Source organism: Aplidium turbinatum, chromosome 4 (genome assembly GCF_918807975.1).
Source record: "Aplidium turbinatum chromosome 4, kaAplTurb1.1, whole genome shotgun sequence".
Taxonomy (NCBI): domain Eukaryota; kingdom Metazoa; phylum Chordata; class Ascidiacea; order Aplousobranchia; family Polyclinidae; genus Aplidium; species Aplidium turbinatum.
In genome coordinates, this window is record NC_137475.1 from 41722189 (window position 1) to 41733817 (window position 11629).

The window sequence follows — 11629 nt, forward strand, 5'->3', positions numbered from 1 at the left end:
CAGAAGGCACAACATGCTCTTAACCAAAAAGATGGTCAGAATTTCCCCTTTGTGTACAAAAAATTACTTTAACTTTAGCTTCACCTTTTCCATTCTCAGTGCGTCTTCTCTACCATTGTTATTGCTAATCCCATTGTTTTCTGTCTTGTCTGATGTCTTTTCAACGTTTCTTGACAGTGGCCCAATAGATAGATAAATTTACGCTGATGGATAGTCCTACTGGTTTTAGGCATTCACTGCATTTAGTTTAACCTCTAGGTATCGTTGCGTGTTTTAATTCTGATTCTTGCTGCTTTACTTTACTCATTTTATCAGTATGTTTTTGTGTTGTGCCATCGTTGCTGAACAGGTTGTGTTAACCTGTTTTAGCCACCTTGATAAAGTCAGTCGTGCTGACTGACGAAACGTCGGAAATACAAAAGCTAGTTATCATCTTTAACATCACGAGGTAACCTAGTATATAGTCACCAGAAGAACGCAAACTAATTTTATTAAGTAATGCATTTTTGCATCTCCATTTCGGTTAATCTTCGTTTCGCTTTATGTCGGTTTCGTTAAACCTTTATTTCTTTAGGTCTACGTTTCGCTAAAACAGTGGTTTCAGCTAAACCTTTATATAGTAACGTTTGAAAAATCTAACTAACCTGGAAATTAAAGTTGTTGGTATGATGTCACTTAAAGCTTATAAGAATAATAGCTTTTTCAAAACAACGTTACTCTAAACTTGTTATTGTTTTTTTGTTCGAATAAATTTTTATTTTAGATGATGCTAATTCCAGCTAAACAATCAACATTCCTTTTATGCATTAAGAACACCCAAATGAACAGCTATAGAACAAATTGTTGCAACATATACTTCTGCAATCTGACAACTAGAAAAAAATCAACATCACAAATTGTTAACTTAACTTAAGACAAGCATGAAAAAATACAAAGCTCTAACAGAATGCGAGCACAAATTTTGCAACACGTAATGACACCTGATGATAAAAACACACAAACAAATCTTCGAACACAAATTTTAACGTTACAAATTATGCAAAAGAAACTTGTGATATTTTGTTGTATTTTCTTAAGCTTGTAAAAATAAAATTGCAATTTGTTGAAAATATTTTTTAAGTTTGTAAAAGAAAATTTAAGTTTGTGGCTTAAAATAATTTTTCATGAGTATGTTTTCAGAGATAAACTTTCAGATTACAATTTGTTGAAACTACTTTTTTTATTTTTAGTTTGTAAGTTATGGAACTTAAAAGTTTGCAGCTAGTCAGTTAATTTTTGTTTTTATTTGTCAATCATACAACTTAAAAGTTTATAGTTTGTTAAAAAAAAATATTTTTAGTTATTGGTTTTTACAAGGAAAGCTTTGTGATTTATTAAAATTATTTATTTTCATTGTTGCAAGTAACAGAACTAACATTTTCAATTTCTTAAAATAATTTTAGAGTAAAAACTTTCAGTTTACAGTTTGTTGAAATAATTATTTTATTTCTTTCAAGGATAATACATCTGCTTATTTATTTATTTGTTTAATTTTTATATGTTACACAATTCAGTTTGTAATGTTTTAGCATAGAAAATCAAGATGAGGTATTTCCAGCAACTTAAAGCACGCTTATGATTTTACATATTTATGAATATGAATGGACTTGTAAATGTATTAATCCTAAGTGGTGAAGCACATTTGATTTTATGTGAGAAAGGTAAATCGCAAAGTACAAAGTCCGAATTAAGTGAAGCGACATAATTGTGTAACCGGGTTCGCTTCATAATTCTCACGATAGGATATTGATGAAAAGGCACCTTATTATGAAATAATTAAAAAATGCTCATAACATATATAAAGTATAAAAAGGGTGGAATGAATGTTTTTTTTTGTGTGATAGTTTGGAAAACATGGAGAAACAAATCTCACCAATCTATGCGCCACAACCGTATGAATATAAACCATTGTATGAGGCTGAACAAGGCTTAGCTAACGAATCAAACCTTAAACGTGCTTCAGCAAAAGTTGTTGACATCGCCAGTACTTTCAATGTGAAGCATGAAATTGAATTTAATTCTCACTTAAGACGAGCTTCATTATCTGTTTGCGTCGGAAGAAAAGCGTTTCATCCTGAACAACTTTGCAAAGTCGTGAAAAAGCTAATTGTGAAACAACCGTTTTTTGCTTTTCCCTCCACGAAAAATATCTTACCAATTTTATACTGGAGCAAAGAAGAAGATTTAAATTATTGTTCTCATAGTCAGCATATCCAGCGTGTGAAAGAGGAGCTCCTACCTCAACAAATTGATTTGAATTTTACCAATGGGAAAGTTTACGCGCCAGCTGCCTATCTCTCGTATATTATCGATGGGAAAGTGAATGTGAAGGTTTATCATAAAGCGTGTCCCTTGCCAACTCCAGAAGATCAACACCAATTACAAGAAATCCTCAAATATTTAAAAGTCCTAAAGGATCAAACACCCAGCGCTTTTCGACCTCAAAAACGTATTAAATTAGATTCGATTCTGTGATTGTTTTGCACCATTTGTCAATAAAATATAATTGAAACTGTGCTGTCTTGTTTCTTTTGTCAGTCAGCACATAAGTTTTATTAAACAACAAGATTTCCAATAAAAAACACAGCAAAAATAAGTCGTAAAGCACATAGACACATACACAAATTATATTGATAATGGCAAAGTAGTGACATCATCAGAACAGACGATACGTTTCGCATAAAAATACGCCAATCTTTTTTAGTTTGATGATATGTGTAAATTTTGTTTCTACATTCTGATAATTAGAAAAAAAAATCAACAAACCTAACGCAAACTACATCACTAATTGTTGCCTAAACTTAAGACAAGCATGAAAAAATACAAATTCTAGCAGAATGCGAGCACAGATTTTGCAACACGTAATGACACCTGATGATAAAAACACACAAACAAATCTCCAAACACAGATTTTAACGTTAGAAATTATGCAACAGAAACTTGCGATATTTTGCTGTAGTTTCTTAAGCTTGTAAAAATAAAATTGTAATTTGCTGAAAATATTTTTAGTTCGTAAAAGAAAATTTAAGTTTGTGACTTGAAATAATTTTTCATGTGCATGTTTTCAGAGCTAAACTTTCAGATTAAAATTTGTTGAAACTATTTTTTTTTTTTTTCAGTTTGTAAGTTATGGAACTTATCAGTTTGTAGTTCGTTAAATATTTAGTTGTTGGTTTTTGCAATGAAAACTTTGTGATTTGTTAAAATTATTGTTCAGTATGTAAACGAAAATTTAAGTTGTGATTTAAAATAATTTTTCGTGTGTATGCTATTAGAATATTTTTTTTAGTTTACAATTTGTCAAAACTACTTTTTTAGTTTGTACTGTAAAACAAAACTTAACTATTCTTTTTATTTAAAATAATTTTTCGTGTGTCTTTTCTTTGAGCAAAACTTTCATCATGTTTCCTTATTTCACATTTATTAACTTTACAAAATTAAATGTGAATAATTATATATAATGTAAACTTGATATTTGATTTAACTTATAAATTAATTAAGATAATAATAACTCAAATTGATAGTTTTCTTGTACATAGTTTTGTTTAAAGCAAAAAAAAATTATGATAATGTTTAGTTTACAATAACTTATTACTACTTATTGCGAATTAATGTGAGTTACTCTTAGATTGATATTTTGTTTTCTTATTTCTAAAAAATAATACATCGGCTTATCTATTTTTTATATTTTACACAATTCAGTTTGTAAATTTTTTAGAGTAAAAAAAATCAAGATAAAGTATTCCAGCAACCATATCGGGGTGCTTGAACGCATAAGATGTGGCTACTCAAAGTGCACTTATAATTTGCAAACTCTTCAAACACTTTCGATGTGTCACATTAAACTTTTAAATGGCAACACCATGTACTTAAGGTTTCACCTCCATTCTGTTCTGAAGATTTTATTATTGAGCTGTTGGTTCTCTGATCGATCCCATGCTTCCATTTGTAAGAAGTATTAGTTGTCTTGTTAATACTGGGGTCACAAGTGTTTTTTTTTCACATTTTCAACCCTCCTCTTAGTTTTGTTAAAAACAAGCATGGTTTACTTTGTAAATGCTAAAACCTTTATGCTGGTAGTTTTATCAAGCATATTAGGATATATTACAATTCATCTGGAAAGATAATGATTACCTAAAACTTGCTGCTTTAAAGTAACAACAAAATATTCTATCTGACTTTCCTTGTTTCTTCTCCATCTAAATTTGTTGTCTTATTATAAATCTCATGTACAAAATCGTGCCCAATGGACATCTATCAATGTCATCATACTTCTTCCACTAGATTTGTTCTATTGGCATGTATTATCGTACTTGTGATTGATGTTACACTAACGACAATTTATCAATCACCAAGCCAAGATAGTCAACAAAACAACATGTTTACAAAAACTATAATATTTATAGTATATATTCATAAAGTTCATATAAACAGATATAATACTATAATACTAATAATACTGTAACATTTAATTTGATTTAATTCGCTCTGCTTTGCCTTTTTGCTTGGCATTGAGCACTTTTTGTAGTATTAATAGTTTTCATTGTTTTATAATATATTTTATATATATGTGTTAATAAAATAAATAGGTATAACTTTGTAGGATAACCTAGTTATAATATGTTTTTTTAAACATGTTGTTTTGTTGACTATCTTGGCTTGGTGATTGATAAATTGTCGTTAGTGTAAAATCAATCACAAGTACGATAATACATGCCAATAGAACAAATCTAGTGGAAGAAGTATGATGACATTGATAGATGTCCATTGGGCACGATTTTGTACATGAGATTTATAATAAGACAACAAATTTAGATGGAGAAGAAACAAGGAAAGTCAGATAGAATATTTTGTTGTTACTTTAAAACAGCAAGTTTTAGGTAATCATTATCTTTCCAGATGAATTGTAATATATCCTAATATGCTTGATGAAACTACCAGCATAAAAGTTTTAGCATTTACAAAGTAAACCATGCTTGTTTTTAACAAAACTAAGAGGAGGGTTGAAAATGTGAAAAAAAAACACTTGTGACCCCAGTATTAACAAGACAACTAATACTTCTTACAAATGGAAGCATGGGATCGATCAGAGAACCAACAGCTCAATAATAAAAACTTCAGAACAGAATGGAGGTGAAACCTTAAGTACATGGTGTTGCCATTTAAAAGTTTAATGTGACACATCGAAAGTGTTTGAAGAGTTTGCAAATTATAAGTGCACTTTGAGTAGCCACATCTTATGCGTTCAAGCACCCCGATATGGTTGCTGGAATACTTTATCTTGATTTTTTTTACTCTAAAAAATTTACAAACTGAATTGTGTAAAATATAAAAAATAGATAAGCCGATGTATTATTTTTTAGAAATAAGAAAACAAAATATCAATCTAAGAGTAACTCACATTAATTCGCAATAAGTAGTAATAAGTTATTGTAAACTAAACATTATCATAATTTTTTTTTGCTTCAAACAAAACTATGTACAAGAAAACTATCAATTTGAGTTATTATTATCTTAATTAATTTATAAGTTAAATCAAATATCAAGTTTACATTATATATAATTATTCACATTTAATTTTGTAAAGTTAATAAATGTGAAATAAGGAAACATGATGAAAGTTTTGCTCAAAGAAAAGACACACGAAAAATTATTTTAAATAAAAAGAATAGTTAAGTTTTGTTTTACAGTACAAACTAAAAAAGTAGTTTTGACAAATTGTAAACTAAAAAAAATATTCTAATAGCATACACACGAAAAATTATTTTAAATCACAACTTAAATTTTCGTTTACATACTGAACAATAACACTGGTCTACACAAAATTTCAGGTTTGGGTTTTGACAACCTATTTTAGCTAATTTTGGGGCGTTGAATCCGAAAATGAACTCAGATTTTCTCTATCACATCACGTTTTTGAGATATGAAATATCCCTAGTTTTTGAAAAAAATCAATTTTTGCCCCCCCTCTGTTGTCAAAACAAGGAATTCTGATGCAATAAACACTGTTTTACCTGCAATAATCTAGCTTTAATGAACAAACAAGCATTCTATATTATATTCACACAAATTTGCGTTGTCTTTATTAAAATTTCATGCCTTGGAATAAAAAATAGGCATGCAAAAGAGCAACCATAATAACATCAAACGCTACATTATGCTGACGAACATGTCGATAGGACAGTGACAAGGTATTTTCTGAATTATAGCCTACAGTTCACACAATATGCACATAGACATTCCAATGGAGTGCAGAAATTCTGAAGACACACACAGAAATAGCAAAGTGCCAAAATAAAGATTGACTCAAAGGGACTTGGGCAGGGCGAGTTCAGAAACAGTCAAAAAAAGAGCTTTCATAAATATGAACTCTTCACTTATAAGCTTAAAAAGGCTCTTTTGAGGGACTTTCTTTTATGAGCAGCATCTGGAATTTCTCTTTTAAAACTACAACAATAGTCGGCCATCATGACAATCCCACCGACCTTGATAACGTTCCTGCATAATTTTAATATCCTGGTGGAAACGTTCACCCTGTTCTTCACTAACTTTCTCAAGGTTTTCTGGAAACTCATCCGCATGGCTTTTCAAAGAGTGAACTTTGATGCTCATCCTGCATCTCAAATCTTCAAAACTAAGCAGTAGCTCCCTTAAAAGATCTTTATAATTTTCTGCTTTTCTGTTTCCCAAAAAATTTCTCACAACAGCACCGAAAGCATTCCAAGCTCTAGCCTCGAATGGCAACATTGATTTTACAAAATTTTCATCCTTTAACAATTGCCTGATTTGTGGTCCATTGAAAATCCCAGCTCTTTTTTTCTCTTCACTGAGACCAGGAAAAGCATAACATATATACTTAAAACACTCTCCTTCATGATCCAAAGCTTTTACATATTGTTTCATGAGACCAAATTTGATGTGAAGAGGAGGCAAGAGGATCTTTTTGATATCAACTAACTGATCACGTATGATATTTTTGTTTCTAGGTGTCAAGGTGAGCCTTGGAGGCCACTTTTCTTTGTTCCAGTGCTGATCCTTGGCCCTGCTGTCCCAGTAGCATAGGAAACATGGGTATTTGGTGTAGCCACTTTGTTGCCCCAGCAAAAAGTTCACCATTTTTAAATCTACACAGATGAGCCAACCATGCTCATGGTACTTTAACTTTTCAAGAAAGGTTTTGATTTCCTGATACTCTTCTTTCATTGTCACCGAATGTCCTATCGCAATAGAACCGTACACGTTACCATTGTGAAGTAGAACACACTTCAAACTTCGTTTGGAGCTATCAATGAAAAGTCTCCATTCGTCTGCATCATACTGTGGTAATCCCATTTCTAGAAGAAGCCCTTCTATATTGTTGCAATAAACGAAATTGGGCCCCTTGTTTAAAAAGTTGGCTCTTTTTTGGCCTTTTTAGAACGTGCAGTTGGCTCCTTGCCAAATTTACATCTGGTAACCCTGCTGCACAGAGATAGCAGCTGACCCACAGATAACGCCTGAGAAGCCAAGACAGGGAGTTCAAGCCAGCATGGAAAAACTCAAAGCTACCAATCTCCACTATGTCCTATTACGATTATTATCATAACAGGAATTTTTTTTATTTTAAAGGAAATCTGAACCAATTTATGAATTTAGTGTAAAAATATCTCTATGTTTGAAAGTTTATAGCTGTCAGAAAATAATTATATTTGACATTTTACTGCACTAAAAAGGGTAAAAATTGGTCAATTTCATTAATAATGGCAACGATAGAAAGAAAACTTTATGTGATAGAGAAAATCTGAGTTCATTTTCGGATTCAGCGCCCCAAAGTTAGCCAAAAGCAGTTGTCAAAACCCAAACCTGAAAAAAAAAGTTGAAATTTGTAGACCAGTGTAATTTTAACAAATCACAAAGTTTTCATTGCAAAAACCAACAACTAAATATTTAACGAACTACAAACTGATAAGTTCCATAACTTACAAACTGAAAAAAAAAAAAATAGTTGCAACAAATTTTAATCTGAAAGTTTAGCTCTGAAAACATGCACATGAAAAATTATTTCAAGTCACAAACTTAAATTTTCTTTTACGAACTAAAAATATTTTCAGCAAATTACAATTTTATTTTTACAAGCTTAAGAAACTACAGCAAAATATCGCAAGTTTCTGTTGCATAATTTCTAACGTTAAAATCTGTGTTTGGAGATTTGTTTGTGTGTTTTTATCATCAGGTGTCATTACGTGTTGCAAAATCTGTGCTCGCATTCTGCTAGAATTTGTATTTTTTCATGCTTGTCTTAAGTTTAGGCAACAATTAGTGATGTAGTTTGCGTTAGGTTTGTTGATTTTTTTTTCTAATTATCAGAATGTAGAAACAAAATTTACACATATCATCAAACTAAAAAAGATTGGCGTATTTTTATGCGAAACGTATCGTCTGTTCTGATGATGTCACTACTTTGCCATTATCAATATAATTTGTGTATGTGTCTATGTGCTTTACGACTTATTTTTGCTGTGTTTTTTATTGGAAATCTTGTTGTTTAATAAAACTTATGTGCTGACTGAAAAAAGAAACAAGACAGCACAGTTTCAATCATATTTTATTGACAAATGGTGCAAAACAATCACAGAATCGAATCTAATTTAATACGTTTTTGAGGTCGAAAAGCGCTGGGTGTTTGATCCTTTAGGACTTTTAAATATTTGAGGATTTCTTGTAATTGGTGTTGATCTTCTGGAGTTGGCAAGGGACACGCTTTATGATAAACCTTCACATTCACTTTCCCATCGATAATATACGAGAGATAGGCAGCTGGCGCGTAAACTTTCCCATTGGTAAAATTCAAATCAATTTGTTGAGGTAGGAGCTCCTCTTTCACACGCTGGATATGCTGACTATGAGAACAATAATTTAAATCTTCTTCTTTGCTCCAGTATAAAATTGGTAAGATATTTTTCGTGGAGGGAAAAGCAAAAAACGGTTGTTTCACAATTAGCTTTTTCGCGACTTTGCAAAGTTGTTCAGGATGAAACGCTTTTCTTCCGACGCAAACAGATAATGAAGCTCGTCTTAAGTGAGGATTAAATTCAATTTCATGCTTCACATTGAAAGTACTGGCGATGTCAACAACTTTTGCTGAAGCACGTTTAAGGTTTGATTCGTTAGCTAAGCCTTGTTCAGCCTCATACAATGGTTTATATTCATACGGTTGTGGCGCATAGATTGGTGAGATTTGTTTCTCCATGTTTTCCAAACTATCACACAAAAAAAAACATTCATTCCACCCTTTTTATACTTTATATATGTTATGAGCATTTTTTAATTATTTCATAATAAGGTGCCTTTTCATAAATATCCTATCGTGAGAATTATGAAGCGAACCCGGTTACACAATTATGTCGCTTCACTTAATTCGGACTTTGTACTTTGCGATTTACCTTTCTCACATAAAATCAAATGTGCTTCACCACCTAGGATTAATACATTTACAAGTCCATTCATATTCATAAATATATAAAATCATAAGCGTGCTTTAAGTTGCTGGAAATACCTCATCTTGATTTTCTATGCTAAAACATTACAAACTGAATTGTGTAACATATAAAAATTAAACAAATAAATAAATAAGCAGATGTATTATCCTTGAAAGAAATAAAATAATTATTTCAACAAACTGTAAACTGAAAGTTTTTACTCTAAAATTATTTTAAGAAATTGAAAATGTTAGTTCTGTTACTTGCAAAAATGAAAATAAATAATTTTAATAAATCACAAAGCTTTCCTTGTAAAAACCAATAACTAAAAATATTTTTTTTTAACAAACTATAAACTTTTAAGTTGTATGATTGACAAATAAAAACAAAAATTAACTGACTAGCTGCAAACTTTTAAGTTCCATAACTTACAAACTGAAAATAAAAAAAGTAGTTTCAACAAATTGTAATCTGAAAGTTTATCTCTGAAAACATACTCATGAAAAATTATTTTAAGCCACAAACTTAAATTTTCTTTTACAAACTTAAAAAATATTTTCAACAAATTGCAATTTTATTTTTACAAGCTTAAGAAAATACAACAAAATATCACAAGTTTCTTTTGCATAATTTGTAACGTTAAAATTTGTGTTCGAAGATATGTTTGTGTGTTTTTATCATCAGGTGTCATTACGTGTTGCAAAATTTGTGCTCGCATTCTGTTAGAGCTTTGTATTTTTTCATGCTTGTCTTAAGTTAAGTTAACAATTTGTGATGTTGATTTTTTTCTAGTTGTCAGATTGCAGAAGTATATGTTGCAACAATTTGTTCTATAGCTGTTCATTTGGGTGTTCTTAATGCATAAAAGGAATGTTGATTGTTTAGCTGGAATTAGCATCATCTAAAATAAAAATTTATTCGTACAAAAAAACAATAACAAATTTAGAGTAACGTTGTTTTGAAAAAGCTATTATTCTTATAAGCTTTAAGTGACATCATACCAACAACTTTAATTTCCAGGTTAGTTAGATTTTTCAAACGTTACTATATAAAGGTTTAGCTGAAACCACTGTTTTAGCGAAACGTAGACCTAAAGAAATAAAGGTTTAACGAAACCAACATAAAGCGAAACGAAGATTAACCGAAATGGAGATGCAAAAATGCATTATTTAATAAAATTAGTTTGCGTTCTTCTGGTGACTATATACTAGGTTACCTCGTGATGTTAAAGATGATAACTAGCTTTTGTATTTCCGACGTTTCGTCAGTCAGCACGACTGACTTTATCAAGGTGGCTAAAACAGGTTAACACAACCTGTTCAGCAACGATGGCACAACACAAAAACATACTGATAAAATGAGTAAAGTAAAGCAGCAAGAATCAGAATTAAAACACGCAACGATACCTGAGGTTAAACTAAATGCAGTGAATGCCTAAGACCAGTAGGCTACTATCCATCAGCGTAAATTTATCTATCTATTGGGCCACTGTCAAGAAACGTTGAAAAGACATCAGACAAGACAGAAAACAATGGGATTAGCAATAACAATGGTAGAGAAGACGCACTGAGAATGGAAAAGGTGAAGCTAAAGTTAAAGTAATTTTTTGTACACAGAGGGGAAATTCTGACCATCTTTTTGGTTAAGAGCATGTTGTGCCTTCTGGTTTATGTACCATTTTTCTGTGAACAATCTTTTTGTATAATCCTTTTCAGTTTTAAGAATGGTGGCGTTGGAATGGTGGCACCTTTTCCATTCTCAGTGCGTCTTCTCTACCATTGTTATTGCTAATCCCATTGTTTTCTGTCTTGTCTGATGTCTTTTCAACGTTTCTTGACAGTGGCCCAATAGATAGATAAATTTACGCTGATGGATAGTAGCCTACTGGTTTTAGGCATTCACTGCATTTAGTTTAACCTCTAGGTATCGTTGCGTGTTTTAATTCTGATTCTTGCTGCTTTACTTTACTCATTTTATCAGTATGTTTTTGTGTTGTGCCATCGTTGCTGAACAGGTTGTGTTAACCTGTTTTAGCCACCTTGATAAAGTCAGTCGTGCTGACTGACAAAACGTCGGAATTACAAAAGCTAGTTATCATCTTTAACATCACGAGGTAACCTAGTATGTAGTCA